This window comes from Acomys russatus, chromosome 12 (assembly GCF_903995435.1).
Source record: "Acomys russatus chromosome 12, mAcoRus1.1, whole genome shotgun sequence".
Taxonomy (NCBI): domain Eukaryota; kingdom Metazoa; phylum Chordata; class Mammalia; order Rodentia; family Muridae; genus Acomys; species Acomys russatus.
This window is the reverse complement of record NC_067148.1, coordinates 25,109,266-25,130,087: the sequence shown is the minus strand read 5'-3', so window position 1 is coordinate 25,130,087 and position 20,822 is coordinate 25,109,266.

The window sequence follows — 20,822 nt, the reverse complement described above, 5'->3', positions numbered from 1 at the left end:
TATCTGGGCAAGACCTGTATGTATGCGCAAATAAACGGGGCAACTGTTTTCTGTGCTTTAGTCTCTCTTTCCTCTCCTCTCTGGCTTACAGATTGTCCCCATCCACACGTGACAGGCACATCTGGTTACCTACTCTAGTGAGTGAAGAAATGGATCTAACAGGAAGAGGAAGCCATCTAATACTCCCCAGGAATGCTTAAAGGAGGGTTTCCCTGCCTTTCATGGAAAATGGTAGTCTTTGGGGAGCATCCTGAGCAAATTAAGAAGGATAATTTGCTCGCTTGAGTTGACTCTTTCAGTTCAGTAGGTAGAAATATGTAGAAAAAGGATAGCAAGATGGGTCAAGAGTTGAAAAGGACAATACAAGAAGTAATTGAAGTCTTTAACAGATTGTAATGGTGCATCTATAATGAGCTCTACTTTCTTCTCTGCTCATCCTCCTCCAGCCTTATGGCAGGCAGCAGCTGGAGGCCATGAACATGCACACAAGCACATAGCTCCTGAGTCCAGAGGCAGATTGAGACTAGAATCTGGTCTATAGTCATAAGGAATGGGCTGAGTGACAACCTGAGCACCCTGCTCTTGGTACAGTCTTTTAACTTTTGCCAGAAGAGTTATCTGAACTCTGAAAATAAGGTTGAATTGAAGACTAGTCAGCCAATGATTCACATGTACATAGGTCTGGTATATAAGAAACCTAAGTCATTAAGTGCTGTCTGGGTGCCAAGAGGAAAGCATGCTTTATGCCTTTTTAAGTGATGTTGGCACATGGGCAGACTTACCTATCAGGCCAAGGAGGAGAGGAATAACAGAGTTAAGTGATATCCTCAAAGGAAGAGGTAAGTGTGCTTGTACACAACCCCAAAGGCCTACAAAAATATTCAGAAGTTTTGTTCACCCTATTCTTGGTCAGACTCCCAGAATTTTCTACCAGGAAAAAGAATACATGTCTAACTTCCTTGATTATATTTGGTGTATAATCACGATCTGGACTAAAGTACTTTCTAGAAAAAGACAAAAGTATAAATAAATGTTCTGGCTACTTTTTAAGTCAATGTGACACAAGCCAAAGTGATCTGAGAGGGGAGAATCTCAATTGAGAAAATCCCTAAATAAGATTGAGCTGTAGAACATTTTCTTAATTAATGACTGATGGGGGTAGGTCCAAATGTTGTGGGTAGTGGTGTTCCTGGGTTGATGGATTGGGTTCTATAAGAAAGCAGGCTGAGCATGTTCAAAAGAGCAAGCCAGTAAACAGGGGTCCTCCGTGGCCTCTGCATCAGCTCCTGCCTCTAGGTTCCTACCCTGTTTGTGCTGTCCCAATTTCAGTTAATGAACCACAATAGGGTGTAAGTATAAAGCAGTAAACTCTTTCTTCCCTAACTGGCTTTTGGTCATGGTGTTTTACCTCAGCAATAGTTACCCTAACTAGGACACTAAATAATCTTGATATCTTGAAATCATCTTGATAAATGAGGGAGATTCTATGTAACGCTGGAGAAGTCACCCAATAACCTGATACAATGATTAAGGCAAGAACATTCTTTGAAGTTACTGCTGTAATCTACTTCAACCCATTATGGCCATTTCATTATGTGTGACAATACAGGAAACATTTCATATTTATTCTTTGAGCTGGTTTAGTTTCTAAGATGCATAGAAAAAATATGTGACATAACTAGTATATCTTTATTTTACTAAGTGCTTACAGCAATATGGCAGTGGGAGCAGTGATATTATGCATAGATATGAAATAGCCCAGAAATGTTTGATAAATGAACCAATTAAAAGAGAAAAATCTTTGCAAGAGTATTTAAATACCAGACATGACATTCAAAGGAAAATTCTAAAGAATAGTTCTAAGAAGAGAAAATCCCCACCCCCCTGGCCCTGCTACCTCATCCCAGGGCTTTATGAGGAGACCCCAGTATGGATGCACAAAGTGTAGGTCCTTAGTGACAGCAGTCATTCCAGGAATTCTTACAGAAGTTACCATTTAAAAACAGTTCCAGTCAAATTTAAATGAAAATTCTTCTGTGAAACATCATTTAGCAATAGTCTGAGAAGCCTTTAACCATGGGGGTCAGAGAGCATTCCAGCAGTCATGAAGAACAGATAACTCTTTTATCAGGAGTCTTACAAGCACATGGCCAATGCTTCAGCAGCCACCTCTCTTTAAGCTGCATTAGAGCCTTGCTGGAGAGATTTTGGATTAGTCTGAGGTAGCTATTTTGGTTGTATTAGTGAGATTAAGCCAGTAAGTATAGGGCTTATTCAAATTGGTGTCCTTAAATGATCTCAAGACCTTTGACAGGTAATTTCTGAGCACCAAGAAATCAGACTTAATTCATGTTAATAGCATGGCTCTTTAATGAGAATCTTCCCATAAATCAGTTAATTACTGATTTCTGTAAGGCAAAGAGTGAGATGTGCCACAGCACTCTCTTTGAGAGTGATCTTTACTCCATGACACCAAAGGACATGTGTCAGGGTCTGGGTAGATTTCAAGTTGTCAAACCTCTCAGGCGGGATCTATAAACTGAGATCATATTGATGATGGTCAACATCCTGTAATGCTGGAGATAGCCCACCCCCAATAAAGGGTTAATCAGCCCATACATCTGTAGGGCCACTACTGATGAAAGATGCTATATAAGGGGTTGGCAAGATGGCTCAGTGGTTAAGGGCACTGAGTGCTCTTCCAGAGAACCCGGGTTCAAATTCCAGCATCCATATGTCAGCTCAAAACTGTCTGTAACTCCAGTGTCTAATACTCATAGACATACATGCGGGCAAAATACCAATGCACATAAAAAAATTAAAGGTAAATAAATTAAACACACACACACACACACAAAATCTTAAAAAGAAAATAATAAAGGCAATCACACAATTTGAAAAGCACCAAGCTAAAGACACTTTAAGAGTTTGATTTATGGCCATGAAAAATTCTGACACAGTACATTTCCCCCATGCCTAAGCTACTTTCTAGCAATAAATTAGGTTTCTATGACACTGCATTAACTTCCTGAAGTCACCAGGGAACTAAAGGGTACCGCTCTGGTGTCTTAGCCACAGCCTGAGGGTGTTTAAAAAGTTAAGGGAACTTTGAAAAGTTACTAATTCACAAGTAGGCATTAAGAAAACCAACACATTTTTTAAAAAGAAGACGGAAATGCCCTGAGAAAGGGAACACATAAATACGTTTATATGTTCAGGGAGACCACAAAGTGGCCTAAGAATGACGCTCTCAACCCATGGGTCATGACGCTTTTGTGAATTGCATGACCCTTTCACAGGGGTCACCTAAGAACATATAAAACCACTGATCTTTACATTACGATTCGTAACAGTAGAAAATTACGGTTATGAAGTAGCAATGAAAATAATTTCTTTGCTTGCGGGGGGATCACTACAACATGAGAGTCACATTAGGAAGGTGGAGATCCACTGGTCTAAGATATCTGCATATGTGTCCATGTGATGAGGGGAAGGGGCAGCATGAGTTGGAAGTGGCCAGTGCCCCCCCCACCATAGAATTATTTTGTTGCTACTGCATGATTATAACTTTGTTACTCTTATGAATCATAATATAAATATCTGATATGGGACCCCAAAAGGTGTCACCACCCACAGGTTGAGAACAACTGTTTTAGAGAGACCTTGAAGGCTGACCATAACTTCATAGTTAAATCATTCTTAGGGGCCACGGAGGGATTTAGGATGCTTCTTCTCATGATGTAGCCTTGCTAACTTTGACCCCCCATGGTGATTAGAACCCAAATGACAATCAAGTACTGTAACAGTCACCAACAGGCCTGTGAGGATCGATTTGTTGTGTCTATTTGGTTAGGTCTACATGACCAGGTCAAGTGTTATTTTAGATGCTTGTGCTGGAAAGCATTCTGTAGATGAAATTAATATTAAATGAGCAGATTGACTGGAGCAGATTGCTCTCCACAATGAGAGTGACCTCATCGAATGAATCAAAGGCTTGGTGGCACAAGGCTGTGCCCCCTGGAAGAATAAAGAATTCTGCCAGGACTATCTCCAGACTTGAGAGTCAAGCTGTCATTCCAACCAAGGCTCCCAGCTGCCAATCTCTCCCTGTCTCTGTCTCTGTCTCTGTCTGTCTCTCTCTCTCTCTCCCTAATTCCTTCTTCCTTTCCCTCTCCCTTCCCCCACCTTCTTTTCCCTCAAAAAATGCCCAAAAAATGACCAACCTAAGACTGAAGGCCAGAGGGGTACATTATAGGTCCTGCACCCCCTTTGTTTATACTTCTTGTCTCCACAGATATTTTGCAAATGCTTCTGCGGTAGAGATGCTGCAGTTGAGGATCACATATGATGTTCACTAAGGCAAGAGCTATAGCACCTGTACCAACCTGGTTAAAGGTAGATTTTCAGGACACGTTAAGGCAAGAAAGGTATTTGTGATAAGGAAAGATGTTTCATAGTTACTGGAGGTTAAAACTTGATGTTTGGGAAATGTCATAGATATAATTTGCATATACCTGATGTCAAAGATTCAAAATGGAACTGGGAATAGCAAAAAACTAGACAAATCTATAAACATGGTGAATATTCCTTTCTCACCAGCAATCACGGAAACATGCAGGATAAAGAAGATGCAAGATTTTCATGTGAAAGGTGAATCACTCTGGTCTAGTTCTTTTGTTCTAGTTTTTGTTTTTGTTTGTTTTTCCAACACAGGGTTTCTCTGTGTAGCCTTGACTATCTTGGACTCGCTTTATAACCAGGCTGGCCTCGAACTCACAGAGATCGACCTGCCTCTGCCTCCCTGAGTGCTGGGATCACGGGCCCACAGCTCTTGGCTTCTAATTCTTGTATATGTGATTACACTTATACCTTTCAAGAGTATGTGGAAATTTTATAAGAAACATACACAAAGTAAGCCTTAAATAAAGCCTCATTGAAGACATAGGTTTGATTCAGAGAATGTTCACTGAAAACTTTGCAAGCAACATAGAACTAAGTATCATGAAATGCCCACCTAAGGCTGAAGGATAGATAGAAAGCCATTTCCTCCACTCTGTGTGGTCAAGGAGAAAGCGAAATGAAAGTAAGAAACGACTTCTAAGTGGTGGTCCTCCGTATAAAACACATGAACAATCAGACATTAGAAAGTACAAGGAAAGTAAATGATTTAAGTTCCCACTCCAAGCTTCTACAAGAGAACCAGCCAAGGAGGGGGAAAACAAATTGTGCAGAATTTAAAAAGAAATATTCTTATAAATAGAAAGAAAAATACCATCAAAGGTTTAGCACAAAAGAAGTTGGCTGAAAAAATAATAGGGGCTAGGAAGGCAGCTCAGTGGGTAAGAGTGCTTTGTTCAGCAAGCAGGAGGGCCTGATTTCAAATCTATGGCACCCACTTAAAAAGGAAGGAGCAAGGCTCCCTGGGTAAAAGGCACTTGCCATGCATGTCTAGCAACCTGAGTTTAATACCTAGGACACGTGTAGGAATGGAGTAAGAACAGACCCCGCAACGTTGTCCTCTAATCTCTGTAGGCATGCTATTGAATACATGCCCACATATACACACCACATCCATATGCATGCATGTACGCATGTGAGCGCACACGCACCCACACACATGTAGTCTCAATTTTCTTAACCAATATATTTTATTAACAACTTAGTGACCGAGCATACGTCACTTATAACCCGATAAACCAAAACAATAGGAAATGAGGATTAATGGACACAATAACAAACCTTAAGGATGTCAGTTCCAAGGAATGATTCTCCAGGCGTGAGCCGCAGGATTTCTTCTGCAGGAACCTAGGGTAACCAGAACCCAGAACCGCCACAGGAGCCGGAGCCCCAAAGCTTTCCCTCGAGTGGTTCTCTCTAGGTGTGTCTTGAAGTGCAGTGATGAACAGCCAAATCTATCCCAAGTCTCCAAAAAGCCCTGCCTCCAGTTCTGGGCTCATTTATATAGCTCCTCCCAGAGTCTGGTCATAGGATCTTTTCAGCTGGCAACAATTAAGCTCCTGCACAAGGTGGTTGCTCTTCTAGTGAATTAACCTCACCTGCTCTCTCATGAGACCGTTCTGATCCCGCACTTGGAATCCTAAAAAACAGGTTTATCTCTCCTTTACACACACACACACACACACACACACACACACACACACACACACACACACACAAATAAAATATAAAATGGCATTTAAAAAATAATCAATTATAAACTCTAGTGAAACTGATAAAAATTCAAAGTTGTTGATATCAATATTAAAAGAGATATCAAGCAATTAAGAATACACTAGAGACCTGCCAGTAATCCAAGAAATTCCATTAAATTATGTGTGTGTGTGTGTGTGTGTGTGTGTGTGTGTGTGTGTGTGTGTAATTACAAATGTGTGTGTTTATAATTTTATTTTAAGCATATGGGCATTTGGCTTGGATGCATGTGTGTGTACCACCTATGGTCCTGGGATGCCCTAGGACAAGAGTTACATACAGCTGTGAGATACCACGGAGGTGCTAGGAATCAAATCCAGATTCCCTGAAAGAGAAGCCAATGCTCGTAACTGCTGAGCCATCACGCCAGATCCTAATATTATTTTGTTTTTAATAGTGCAAAGTATAAATGTAAGATTTATTTGTTACACTTGGGAGGCAGAAGCAGGTGGATCGCTGTGAGTTCGAGGCCAGCCTGGTCTACAAAATGAGTCCAGGACAGCCAAGGCTACACAGAGAAACCCTGTCTCAAACAAAACAAAACAAAACAAGATTTATCTGTTGTAGTCGCATTAGGAGAGGAAACAATGAGGACTGTTAAAGGAACAATGACATTAAAAGAAAGGGCTAAGAATATAGATGAAGTAATCCCGGTCAAGGTGTGGTCCTGTCCACTGAGGCATCACAGTCTGCACTTCAGCCTTATCTGATAAGGTGTCTGACAAGTTGTTAGAAATGTGTGGAACCTCTTTCAGACAAGTTCACAGCCTGGCTGGCACCTTTTCCTCCTCACAGCGTCAGGTGCTTGAGAAAGCTCCCATTTCTTTAGTGTCCAGGGTTTGCATAGTATGACAGACTGAGAGACAGAATGTCCCACTAAAATATCTTCACATCTTCCAGGCCTATTACAATTCTCACTTTCTGCTTCAGCGTGTCATTTTCGAGGAGAAGAAATATGTCCAAATCAAACATAATAAACAGAATACGGGCAAGAATGAAGATTAGAACACAGTTAGTGCCAGGTGGCTATGAACAAAAAAAGCATTCTTTATAACATTTGGCCTTTAGCTGTTTTTGTGAAGGCTGACGCAAGCAACTCCATCATGTTCGTCTGAGACAGGGTTTCATCATGTAGCCCAGGCTGGCCTCAAAATTACAATCCACCTGTCTCAGCTTTCCCGATGGTTGGATTACAGGAGAACACTACCATTCCCATGGGAGTTTATCTCAGTTCTGTCACCTTCCCTCCATTCTTTAACCGCTTGTGGTTCATAATGCCAGGAAAAGGTTCGTCCTGTTTGGTCTGGTGGTGAGGCCATGTTGGGAGCAAGCAGTGGCTTAAGCCACACATGTCAAAGAGTTAGGGATGATAAATCTGTTTGGCCCAATTTAAGCAACTGAGTCATGGAAAAAGTGGCCCCTTGGGTCAGTTATTGCCGAAGTTTATTCTGATTGCCCTCCCCTTTTAGAAGTTCAGGATTTTTCATTTGGTCTGGTCTGCTTCAGCATAAGCTTTACTTCAAGGGTCGAATTTCTGGAGAGTAAAAATAAAGTCAAAATTCACAGGGTAGAGGTGAAAAGTGGCTGGTGCTGCAGGAAAAGAGCAGGAGAGGTCCAGGGAGTGAAAGGGTGTGGCTGCTGCTGGCAACTTCCCTCTTTCTTGTCCCCTCAGACACATCTTACTGAGAATGGTAGAAGGCCCCAAATGGTGTCACCATTTTGCTATTAAACTTGGGAGTCACAATCTATGACTTGGGACCAGCCTGGCCACCCACTCTCAATAAACCAACAAACAGAGCCCAGCTACAGTGGAAAGCAGACAAAGAAGATATGAGCAGTGTGGTAACACTGGGGAAGAGGGACAGAGAAGAGCAGTAACCCCGCCCCCCGAAGCCCATCTGAGTCCTAAAGTGTGGTTAAAGTGCGATCTCGTTTCAGCATTCTTTTAAGGCTTATGAAACAGACAGAAGAATTGATTTCTATGAAAACTGAAATTATTATTAATAACTTCACATTGCAAGATCATCATCATCGTAACAATAATAACAATAATAATAATATTTTAAATAAAATACAAAGTGCTGGGCTTCTTTGTCAGTTGGATAATCCAAATAAGTAATTGATAGCAATAGCACTATATTCAGAAATGACCATGTATTCAAAAATATTTATACCACAAAATCAAAACATTAATAAGAAAAAATAAAAGGCTTAACTAGAAGAATGTGAGAAACTCAAAAACACAAAATCTTTGAGTTTTCCAAAATTAATCTATGATAAGATGATATAATAATAAAAATCATAAACACAAAATGCAGATGGAAATGAATAGTACTTTTTAAAGTACTGACAAAGCTAGAAATCTGCAGTGCCTTTGACATGAGAGCCTGAGATCTTGGGGTCAGGCAGTATTGGAGCTCGGAAAGGGAAAATGAGCAATGGGGCAGAATGGGGCTCACAAGTCAAAATTACTATCATGATCCAGAATGCAATAGAAAAGACAGCGTTTTCAGTAAACAATGCTAAGGCGATTTGTTCTCCATATGGACTTGAAAAATGTTCCTGGACCCCCATTTCGCAGCACACATGAAAAGTAGTTCCAGATGGATTACAAATATACATCTGAAAGAAAAACCATCAAGCTCTCAGAGGAAAACACAAGGGGATATTCTTGTGACCTTCGCAGTGACAAAAATTTTAGAAGCAGAACATACAGGACCTAAGGAAACAGACAAAGGAAAAATGCATTTAAAAAAAACTAAAGGGTTCTAAGACACTGTTAAGAGAGCAAATGCTGAAATAAAAAGTGGCACAAATCATTTCTAGTAAATAAATTTAGCAGCAAATCACATACAGAATTTGCAAATAATAATAATAATTTTAAAAGGTTGTCGAACAGAAGACAGAATAGACTTTAAGAGCACAGGATACCAAATTGCTAATAAGGAGAGGAAAGGGTCTGATAGTTCCTGTTCGTAAGAGAAATAGTCCTACAACCATCACGTGATAAAACTATACATGCACAGTAATAGCCAAATAGACCGTCAACAGCAGTGTTAACAAGGCTGAGGGGAAAGGGGAAGTCCCATAGGTTTATATAGGATTGTAGGGGACTTGCCTCCTATTGAGCATGCTCAGATCTCAGGATGATGCAATTTCACTCCTATGCACATATGCAGAAGAAAATTGTCCATAGATTTACAGCTCCAATGTGGAAGTGACCCACATGCCCAACAAGAGAGAGCAGGTGATAAAATGGCCCCCATATTATACAGGCAAATTGGACAGCAATGACATTAACCTGTATGTAAAATATAAAATATTTTCCCCAATTTAATGTTCACACACACATCAAACACGAAAGTGTACATGCTGTATGCTCTGCTTTTATTTCAGAAGGTGCAAAACAGGAGGCAGAACTGATAGCTCAGGCAGTGAAGTGTTTGCCTCACAGGGAGAGGCCTTGGATTTGATCCCTTGATTCCATCTGAAAGGAACTGGGTGTGGTGAGTAGTCACTTGTAATTTCTATGCTGGGGAGCTGAAGGTCAGGAAGAGCCTCGGTGCTCACTGGATAGCCAGACTAGTCTATTTGGCAAGCTTCAGGCCAGTGAGAGACCCTTAGAAGACAAGTTAGGAGATACCCAAGGTCGACTTCTGGCCTCTGTACGCATGCGCACACACAAGCACACACATGTACAGACAAAGGTAGGAGTCCCAGCACATTGATAATTACTTTCTTCTGCGTATTATTGTTTTTCTCCTTACAGAAGCAGAGCCTCTAAATCAGGCAGAAAAATCACTTCTAGATACTGATGACGTCATGTTTCTTAAACTGGCCCACACATGCTCATGTTGTGTACATGTTGTTCTTCAGTGTAAAACAAAACAGAACAAGCAAGAAGCCTGGGCTCTGTCCAGCAGAGGGTGTGTGTCAACGTCAGATACTTCCTAACTGTGTTACTCACTGGATCACTATTCTTTTGCAGTGAAGAGACATCATGACCAAGGCAAGTTATAAAAGAAAAAAAGCATTTAGTGGCCGTTCACTGACAGTTTCAGAGGCTGGTCCATTACCATCAAGGTGGAATTAAGGCAACACACATGGCACTGGAGCAGGAGTAGCTGAGAGCTAACTCTGATCTGCAGGTGGTGGGGGTGGGGAGGGTGGCTTGGTCCTGGAATGGGCTTTAGGAATCACAAAACCCAATCCCAGTGACACACTTCAACCCACAAGTCCCCACTACTCCAACAAGCCAACAAGGCCACATCTTCTAATTCTTCTCAAATAGTGCCACTCCCTGATGGCTAAACATGCAAATGAGACTATGGGGGAGGGGGGACATTCTTATCCAAATAAAACACTAGCTAAGCAAACTTGAGCAAGTGACTTCCCATACTGTGCCTGTCTCTTTGTGTAGAAAACAGTCATAAAACAGCCCTAGGCTTCAAAGTTGTATGGATCGATTGATCCAATGAATTCCAAACATGAACTACTTCCTAAAGAAAAGGAATCCCTCAATCTATGGTTGTCAGGAACTGGATCCTAGGCACACTGAGCTAGAATACAACTAGAGTCTGTTCAGCCAGCCCATTGGTTCTCTGAAAGACAAGATCTGAAAATGATCTGTAATGTAAGCTACGTTCGTTTTCTCCTAGGGCCAATTGACTGACAAAACATCAAGGAAGGCACTTTTTGATTGTAAGAGACACTGGGGAAAGACAAACAAATCTGAATTTCTTTTCCCTCTCTCCTGCTTCCACAGATGGAAGACTGGACAGGCTCTTCAGTGAATGCACTCTTATAAGGCTACCTAAGAAGCTTTCTTTCCAGATTCTCTGTCTCCTCTTTCAGTCAACACCAGCTTCCAGAGGAACTCAGTCAATGGCGAGGAAACCCATTTTTCTGTGGGTTTGTGGGATTGGACAGGGGATCTAGGGCTTCACATCTGCTAGGCACTTCTATCATAGAGTCCTAACCTTACGGCTAACCTACACCCCAGTCCTCCATCACTATTTATTTCTTCTTAGAGATAAAGTCTTAAGTTACCATTGAGGCTGATTTGGAACTCACAATGTAGCTCCAAGCTTTACACCTTGCAGCTTTCCTCCTGCCTCAGCCTTTTAAGAGGTGAGGTTACAGGCCACCATTTTTAGTCTAGCATCTCATGCCTGGTCTAGTTAAAGTGCTGTCTGGATGTCTTTCAATATAATGGCTGTATACTATGTTAAGGCACCCAAAAGTCAAATAAAGAAAGGCAAACAACATGGGGCAGGGGACACCATGGGAAGTGTTTAGGACTTTCTTTGTTTCCTGCTTTTTTTTGTTGTTGTTGCTTAGGCCTAACTAGAATATCATCTCAATACTCCCTTTGGCTGACCTTAAGTAAGCAGGCAACCTTTTATCTCAATTGATTAATTGATTACTCTGCTTCTTAGATTGGTTTTCCAAAGGAAACGAGATATTTTTGTAATTGCATAGATGCCATCTTTGATGGCCATTAATGATTGAGAGCAAGTCTTCTGTTTAGAACCATTTTAATTGATTAGCATGTGCTGGTCTGTTAGGACTCTCAGTTCTATGCTGTTGTTCCACTTGCTATCTGGGGCACAATCAGGAATAAATTACAAAACATATAGTTTATTTCGAGAAATCCTAATCAGGGTAGAATGTTGTGGAAACCAGTGAATTCCAGTGTTACAGCTAAAAAAAATAACATAGCTTTATGTTAATAAAATACTAGCTACCTATTGCAGGTTAGCGAACGTACTCACGAACCAGGAAGTGATGGATCGCGATCCATTGAGGGCATAAAGCTCAGAAACATCAAGTTTTGTGTCATATGCTTCACCTAGATATTCATCTGTGGTTTTCGTTAAAGTGATTTCCCCATGTTCCGTGAGTCACTGTAGCAAGTTATCACATTCACGTGGTAGTTCATGGGGACCCTCATTTGGGGCCACTCAGTGTAACAGGCCTCTGTTGTATGAATATTCATAATTAATATCCATTCATATTATTAGTAAAGCCCTAGTTACTCCTCAACCAGCAATTTTCCTGACTATCCACACATTGAGACCGACTTACTCAGTTAGGCACAGAGCTGAGCATGGTGTTTAGTCTACTATGCCACTATCAGTTTACCTTTCTCCTATCAAAAGTCCCTGATCCTTTCAGTATTATTATCTTCTCTGGAATCATCCCATTCTCCTCTCCTGTTCCCCTCTCCTCTACTTCCACCCCCATGATCTTTCTTCCTTCAAGCCCCAAGCCTCAGCTCCGCCCCCTGCTCAGCCCGGTGTCTGCACTTTATTGGACAACCAGGGTTAATTTTGGAAGCAAGGTTACATGAATGTCCTTTTGGTTACGTGCGGATTTGCTCATAGAGCAGTGCGAATCTTGGGGGGGGGGGGGAACAGTTAACATCTAGATACATGGTGACTCTAGATCAAACACCACAGTTCTCAATCTGGGATTTACAGTTGGCCTCTCTCTTAAGTGAGGTCAGAGCCTTTAGCCTGCTGATCTTTGGTTTTGGGAGGGCTAGATAATACAGATAATATCTAATTACTTGTTCATAAGGAGAATAAGGCACATATTTGGTAACATATTCATTCTGCACTGTGTTGACTGAGAGTAGAAAAAACAGTTTAGTGTCTCATACCTCATACTCACTAGAAAACTAGAATAATGAAAGGTGAAACGGAAAATAGAAAAACAAAAAAATACTATCATGGTCATGAATTTGGATCCAAAAGTCTTAGAATGAAGTTGTCTATAAATGTGTGGTCTTGATTTTACAGATAGTTAGAACAACTATGTACATCTGCGTTAGAGCACTCTGAAGCGTTTTAATGAGCCTTGGAGCTAGATATTCAGTGAGGATGAATATTCAGTGAGTGAAATCTGTAATAATTCATACTGATAACTGTGGATTCGGGGGTGTCAGCCTCAGACATGAGAACTGGTCACACTCACTAAAGTGTCTATTTCCAATGTAGTGTTAAGATGGGCTCCAGTGTGTCTCTGGTTCTGCTCCTCCAGATCTTCCAGTCGCATAGCATGCATGGGTGTATCCAGCTATAGTCCCAGATGGGCATTTCTATTTGTTAAGCATAAGGCTTGCTACATCATTTATGACTGTCTAACTGTATCCCTCCAGAAGGCCAGTTTGCACATGGCAAGAATGAGTCTGGGTACATCATGTATGGGCGTTTCTGGCTGTGCCCATCTAGAAGGGCAGCGTGTACCTGTCAAGCACGACATTAGGTATATCATGTATGGCTGTGTCCAGTTTACCCAGCATCTCCATAAAGGAACACTTTATAGTTATTGAATATGAAACAGAGCTGCAGGGAGAAAGTAGAGTCCTGAAAAATTATTTGTCTGACATGAATATCAACACGTCAAGACTTCTAATGTTACCATGGGAGTGGTAACGCCCTCCCCAAGTAAGGCTCAGAGGGATGGCAAAGTCTTTCTAAGGCCAGCGAACAAACGTTGACAGTATGTGCAGAATGTCCTTTGTAGCTTTCTGACTCCAGATGTTTACAGCTTGAAGACGTCTCCCCTACAGGGATTGCTTCTACCAATATTACCTAAACACGTCCCACCATTCAGCTGTGTGCAGTAACCCTGCCTCCCCGATCATCTGTACATAATAAACCTGCTGAGATTCTAGGGTGCTGAGGCTGCTTCCTCAAGAGAACAGACCACTCAATCCCAGCTTTTTCTACAAGTGTCTGTGGGTCTGCCATATATTTCTCCATTCCCTTGCCACCCCAGTTAGGTCATCCCTAGAGCCAAACAGAGCATGACACTTAGTGTATCATGGATGTGCACGAGCAATTGTACCTCTCTCTATAGAAGGACAGCTTATAGTTGTTGAGCATGAGGCTGGGTAAATAGTATTTGGTTTTTTGGTTCTTTTTTCATGTCCAACAAAATTGGGATAAAACAAGAGGTTATTGGACAAGGAGAAGTTCTCCAGTTGCTAATGCTGACGACACGCAAGCAAACAGTCTTGGTTACTTTTCTTGTGGCTATGACCAGATGGAAGAAACTGAAGGAACAGGGGTGGGGACGGGTTATTTGTCATTAGGGCTAGATGGTGCAATTCATAGTGGCAGGGAATACATGGCACCTAAGCAGCCCGGGTTCTGGGAATGGGAGCCTGCCAGTGGTCACATTGTGGGCATAGAAGGGAAGCCAAGAGCAAGCTACATTCAAAGCCCGGAACCTGAAGTTGGCTGTAATACTCTCTGGTACCCTATGTGCACCAAGTAGGCCCTACTTCCTGCAGCCCCTACAGTTCTCAAAGCAGCACCATCAGCTGGAGACCAAATGCTCAAACATATGGGTCTGTTGGGAACATCATGAAGCCAAGTCACAAGCACATCAGTTTACTAAACAGAGCCCTCTTGTTTTCATGTGGGAGTGGGAATTCATTTTTCCATAACCCCGCCTTTAACGTAACCTTCCTTCCAGATGACCTAGGCAATAGCTTAAGTAGCTGTTTTCCACCACACGTTATGTGCATCCTAATCTAGACTAACTGGATTTTCAGAGTGCTCAATTTTCACCACACCAGAGAACTAGAGTCACATTTCTTTGACTTTGATTGTTTCACTTTGTGGCTTACTGTCTACTGCCAGGTTCAGCCTCTCGACCAATAGGAGCCATGATTACCAACTACTCTGATGAACTTAATCAGGAAAGGAGTATATTCAGAATATGTTGGGCAGTTTATAGAATCAACAGAAAACCAAGGAACCCACCTCTAAAACTGTGCTGAAACCAAAGGCAGTCAGAAGGGCTGATAAGACCCTACAGAATAAACCAGTTATAGCTCTGTGTATGAGTCCCACACTGAAACTAATGCTGCCACGACCATGATTCCATCATTGCTCACAATAGTAACCACTGCCACAAAGCCCCTGGATACAAGATGATGTGTTCTGTCTGGGCAATGACGTATCATTTAGTTGCAATTCAAACTTTAGAATGGGAAGGCTGGGGTAAGTGAATGGAGATTTTACATTCATATCTACATGTCCCTGGTTTTGAAAAAGAAAAACGAGAATTTTTTTTCCACAAATATCAGAGAGAAATTCATATCCTAAGCTTGGGAAAAAACAGTATGACAAATTTCTATTGCACAACCCACAGCAAGAGTTTATGCTAGAAAAATGAAGATACATAAATAGAATTATGCATGAACGCATACATATATTCCTAAGAAGAATGATTTCTGGGTTTTGAAGAAGAGCCCTAGAAAAGAAACATGCTTCTTTTATTTATGTGGCTTGAATTATTTTCTTGTTCTCCTAGCTTTTATGGGTTTATTGCGACAAATAGTCCTAATAACATTGCGATTTCTACAGGAAAGACAATGTATCTTAAAAATCCAGTGTCCTCTACAGCACCACATGGAGGGTATTGTAAGGAACATGCTCTTGAAAAGTAACTACTGATTTATTGACCTTTTCTGTCAATATCTTCCTGAGTACCAATTGATTCATCAACAAAAAGAATGGCTACAATGTCAGAAGTGACCATATAGCTATGACAACAACCGGCTCCCAGACAGGTTCAGAGCGCGCCATTGGACCCAGTAATAACAAAAGGTGCTTGTCGACTTCTTTCTTCAAAATCCAAGGCATTTAAATGAAAATTATTTCATTAAATCTAAAATTTTCACCCCGTATATTTAATTCCTTCACAAACATCTACTGAAAATAATACCACATTTGGCTATCTTAATGATACCAGATTTTCTTAAGAGCAAAAATCTTTAACGATGCTGCATTTTTTGACAGCTGGTACCAGGACTACCTCTGGTCCTATATGTATCCATTTACTTACTAACAATTCTAACAGAAACAATCTTGTATAGTATCTTGTTTCATGAGCCTTTTTTTTTTTTTTTTTTTGCTTTAGGACTTAGAATTTGGGACTAAACAATATCAAAATTATACAGTCCACCTTCAATAAGAAAAGTTTTACCTACCCAACTAGAGCAAAACAATAGCAGGTTATTTCAGTAGCCAGCCTGATAACACTTTTTTTCCCAGGACATTCTGGAGGCGCAAGCTCTTATAAATGTATTGAACTCTTAAAAACCCAAGAACACTTCTTAATTAAAATGTCATTGCTGAAAAATTCAATTATACTTTGATGTTTACTCAGCTGACTGTATTGACATACAGAGATGTATTTCAACATGAAGACAATGTGGAATGGTCCACAATTTTAATATGCTGAACTTATTAGTGACTAGGGGCAATAAGGAAAAACTCATTTAAGAGCTCAGTAACCTAGGTCAGAAATGGAAATTTCAATATGAAAATGTTAAGATTAGTGAATCTCTTATGTTGTTGTAGTTGTTGTTGCCTTTATGACAAACTGACAAGGCAGCATTACAACATGGGTTCTAAGATTTACACCCCTTAAAAATCAATGTGTATATGTGTTCAAAGCTGGTTGAAAGGTGAATCTGGTATTTGGAGATGAGATGCACATAAGAAACCAAGCACAATGCTAGCAGCAACAACCAACTCTGTCTTCAAGGAGGATGTTCCTGGGTTACCATGGAGATGGAAATAGTGCTCTCTATGGTCAGTGGTGATGACCACAAGGACAAGAGGCTCATTTTCTGCTTCTGATTCTCTTACTAGATCTCTCTAGGGAAGATGCAGAGGAGGTTCCAGGAACATAAGATATTACTGATTACTAGATAATCTTGTACGGAATACGTTCCTGATATAACCATCTTCTGTCAATATCTCCTTCAGCACCAATTCATTCATAAGCAAAAGAGAAAGGCTGATATGTCAGGTGTGGCACACATCTGTGAAGACAAGATCAGGGTGTGGCATTGGTGCTACTAGGTATGAAAAAGATCATGGAATCTTTCTTTGAACTCTAAGAGCGACATAAAGGGCGCATTAAACAACAGAGACTAAGAATCGAACTTAGATGTTTACACACGCTGTGTTTTAATCACTTCGTTACAAGTTCTAGATCAGAAACAGGAACAAGTCCCTCTCATCCAAGCCAATATCTGAGTAATATATTGGTCCTCTGCATCTCTAAGAGGATAAAAGCTAAAGAAGCAGCCAGAACCTTTTAGCTCAGACCTGAGACAAGAGTAGCCTTTGTCACTCATCTTCTCCCAGGGGCTTTTCTATTTCCTGCTCAGACTGCTGGGAGTTAAAGATGCTGGGTAATCTAAGCCACTGTTTCCCACTGTTGCTGTATGTCACCTGGGTAGATTTTTTTTTTTAATTTCTGATGTCTGCCTACCCCTTTCAAAGATTTTGGTTTTATTTGGTCTTAGTCATGCCCTAAGAATCAGTAGATAGGTCTACAGGTGGTACCAATAAACCATTAATGGCAAGGATAGTGGATCTAGACCAGTGTTCAAATAGTAGTCAGACAATAGAGTGACCATTAAGGATGGAAAAGATGATCTTGAGAAAGGCCACAATCACAGGAGGGGTGATTAAGAGCTTTGGTTTTATTCCTTGACATACTACCAAGATCTAACCCTGAAAATTCAAACTGCTTATGACAACCGAGTTGGAACTTCTTTGGGGGCACTTAAAGGAGCCTCAGAACTCAATCTCCAGTGGGAATGAGTATTCAGTGGCTAAGATATCTGTAGTAATTCATGCAGAGAACTATGAATCCAAGGAAGGTATAGCCCAGACCTGAAGAACTGGTTCTGGTGACTAAAATATTCCTTTCCAATATGGTGCTAAGACTGATTTCAATTTGTATCTCTTTCTAGATTGCCAATACTATGATTTCTAAACCCCACTTCAAATAATAAATAGAGATGTCTACTCCATCAGATTTCTTTAGATATTTGAGTGCTTCATTGTTGGTCTTTTTTGATTTCCTTAAAAATAAACAAAAAATGTTAATTTACCATCACTGTTCTATATGATAACACTGAAGCCTAGCTAATCCAAATGATAAGAGAACATCCTATCTCTGGAAGACTGATCTTCAGGAATTATGGTGGGAGCTCAGAACCTACCAGCACAGAACTCCATTAGACAGATTCTAGTATATCCAACAGACCTAAGCTCTGTGGTGAAGATGTGACTACACATCATGGCAATGTGATGAGAGGAAGAGGTGTGCAAAGTCTGAGTGACGGGGAAGAAAATGCAACCCAGGTCTGATCAATAGAGAAATGTGTTGGCCTGTACTTAATGGGAAAACTTGAAGGAAGTTTTTAGTCATGCCTTAATGGGTAACAGTTTAATCTATCTGCTGTTTTCTCAGTTCTGACTATTATCTTGTTTGGTGCCTTTTTTCACTTGCAGGAAATCTTACCTTCTAGGCTTATTCTCCCAAAGAAAGAATCAGCTTATGTGTGTTCCTGGGTCCCAGCAAACAGCATCTTAAACACTAGTGTCCCAAACTGAACCAAATATCTATCCTTGAACCTATCATGAAAGTCAGTGGAATGAGATGGAGTAATTGTACGTAAGTCTGGGGTGAACCCTTATAAAACCATAACAAGCCACAGATATGAAAGAAAAAAGAAGGAAGAAGGAAGAGAAAAGGGCAGTAAGAAAATGAAGAGAGAAGAATAGAGGAAGGAAGAAAAAGGAAGCCAGGGCACAGCAAGCATAGATGAAATAGAAATTTCTATGCAAGAATTGATGTAGTTAAGTTGCAGTTGAAAAAATTCTCCCAAGGACGTCTGTGTCCTTGGTTAACAGGTCACTTTCAGCATTACTGTGAGTGTAGTTGAGAAAGTGATCTGATTTCTAATGCTAAAACTCTGAACTTCAGCTCTCTCAAGTACCTTATGCCCGAACTCTCTGGCTTTCGGCCGTATATTTTTTTTTTTTTTTTTTTTTTTGAGAATCATTTAAAGGAACAGAACTGATTTATGGTTATGGGGAAAATTGTTCAAGGAAATTAGAAGAATGTTTCCACTTTCCTCTGCTAATATGGGAAGTGCTGGTCCTTTGAGTGAGAGATCATGGCGCCAATGCCTGACTTCTTTTCTGCTGCCTCCCTGGGTGACAGATAAATCTAAGCAATTTCTCCAGCTGTGTAACAATGGATTTTCTTATATTTGTTTTAAAACTTTCCTGAATGATTCACTTTGCTCCTAACATCCTCCTACACTTGCAGAGTGTTATATGACACCACAATGGCAAATTTATTGAGGCTTTCTATTTTAATTAGTTTTTTCTCATATTTTCCCTGAAAAGTTAATCCTCTTTTAATGAAATTGTAAAATATAAGCAAATCTTACACGACACTTTTATCACTTGCTCATTTGAGATCAAAAGTCTAACTGTACAGCCTTCTAAAGTTAGACCAAATTCTAAGTGTGTACTAAAATGGTAATTTTTACCTTGGATCAATGGCTGGGCTTTAATTTATTTGAGCAAAATAAAACAACACAGATAGTGCTTCAGTGTTGTATTTCAACATGTTTTGAAGAATGATTATATTATTATAGTGATTTTTACCAGTGTTTGAAGTGTGGTAGGGAGCAGATTCTTAACTTAGAACCTTAATAAGTTTATGCTTCTATCAGAAGAGAATTCACCATATAACTTCTCCATAAAAAAAAGGGATTTGTCCTTGTATCTCTCGTGGTGTTTTATGGTGTAAAATAGCACCCACTGTTACTTCTGGATGATCGTAAAAATCTAGTGCATGTGTGACTAGATTTTTAACCAGAGTAACATTGTGATTATATCAGGTTGGGGATAAAGAACATAGCTGGACTCTAATGTCTGTCCTAGTTTTCAACCATCTCTTTTAGTGGCTGAGATGACCTTTTTTTCCTTTATCATTGTAAGACTGTACTCTCTATTTAATTTAGGCACCTTGGCTTATATTGGTTTAGATTTCTTCTTTATTTATGATCAAAGTATAGGCTCACTTTGTAGCCTTACGTTGACAATTTACAACCAGCTTATAAATGTCCCTTGTCCTTTGATTCATGGCAGGCCCCCTTCTAGGTGCTCATGACCTCTTTCTCCCAGGTCCTCACTCATTGCTCATCTGAGGCCACCAGTTGATATTCATTAGCCTAGGTACCTGTTGAAATAGGAAAGCCAACATGGAGACAATGTCTGCATTATCCTCAGCTTCTCTAAGCCAGCGTGTCAAGTTAGTGAAAGGCAGCAACGTGTCCTGCACACTTCTGAGACGCTAGTTTTGGGTAATGAAATTAATTGAGAAAAAGCCAGTCTAGCTGTCAGAAGGGAAGAACCTTGGGAAGAAAAGCTGCTTCTAAAGGTCAGTACTCAGCGAGTTGTAATCTTTACCATCTGTGCTCAGGCTGGTCGGATACTGAGACTGTCATCTGCAGTCTTCTTGGAAAAAAACAGACAAAGGAAAAATGGCTTGCCCAACAGGGAGCCTGGATGTACTTAGCTGGATGGAAAAATGAAAACACTGCATGGTATAAACTCAGGATGACCCTTACTTTCCCTTCTCCTTGACCTAAGCAAGTCCACACTGTTTCCGCCAAACCGTGTGACAGAAATTTGAAGGATCTCAGACTCCAACGAAATGCACTCATCTGTTTACAAGGCGAGTCGCTGGGTGGCTGGACTCAGGGTGGACAT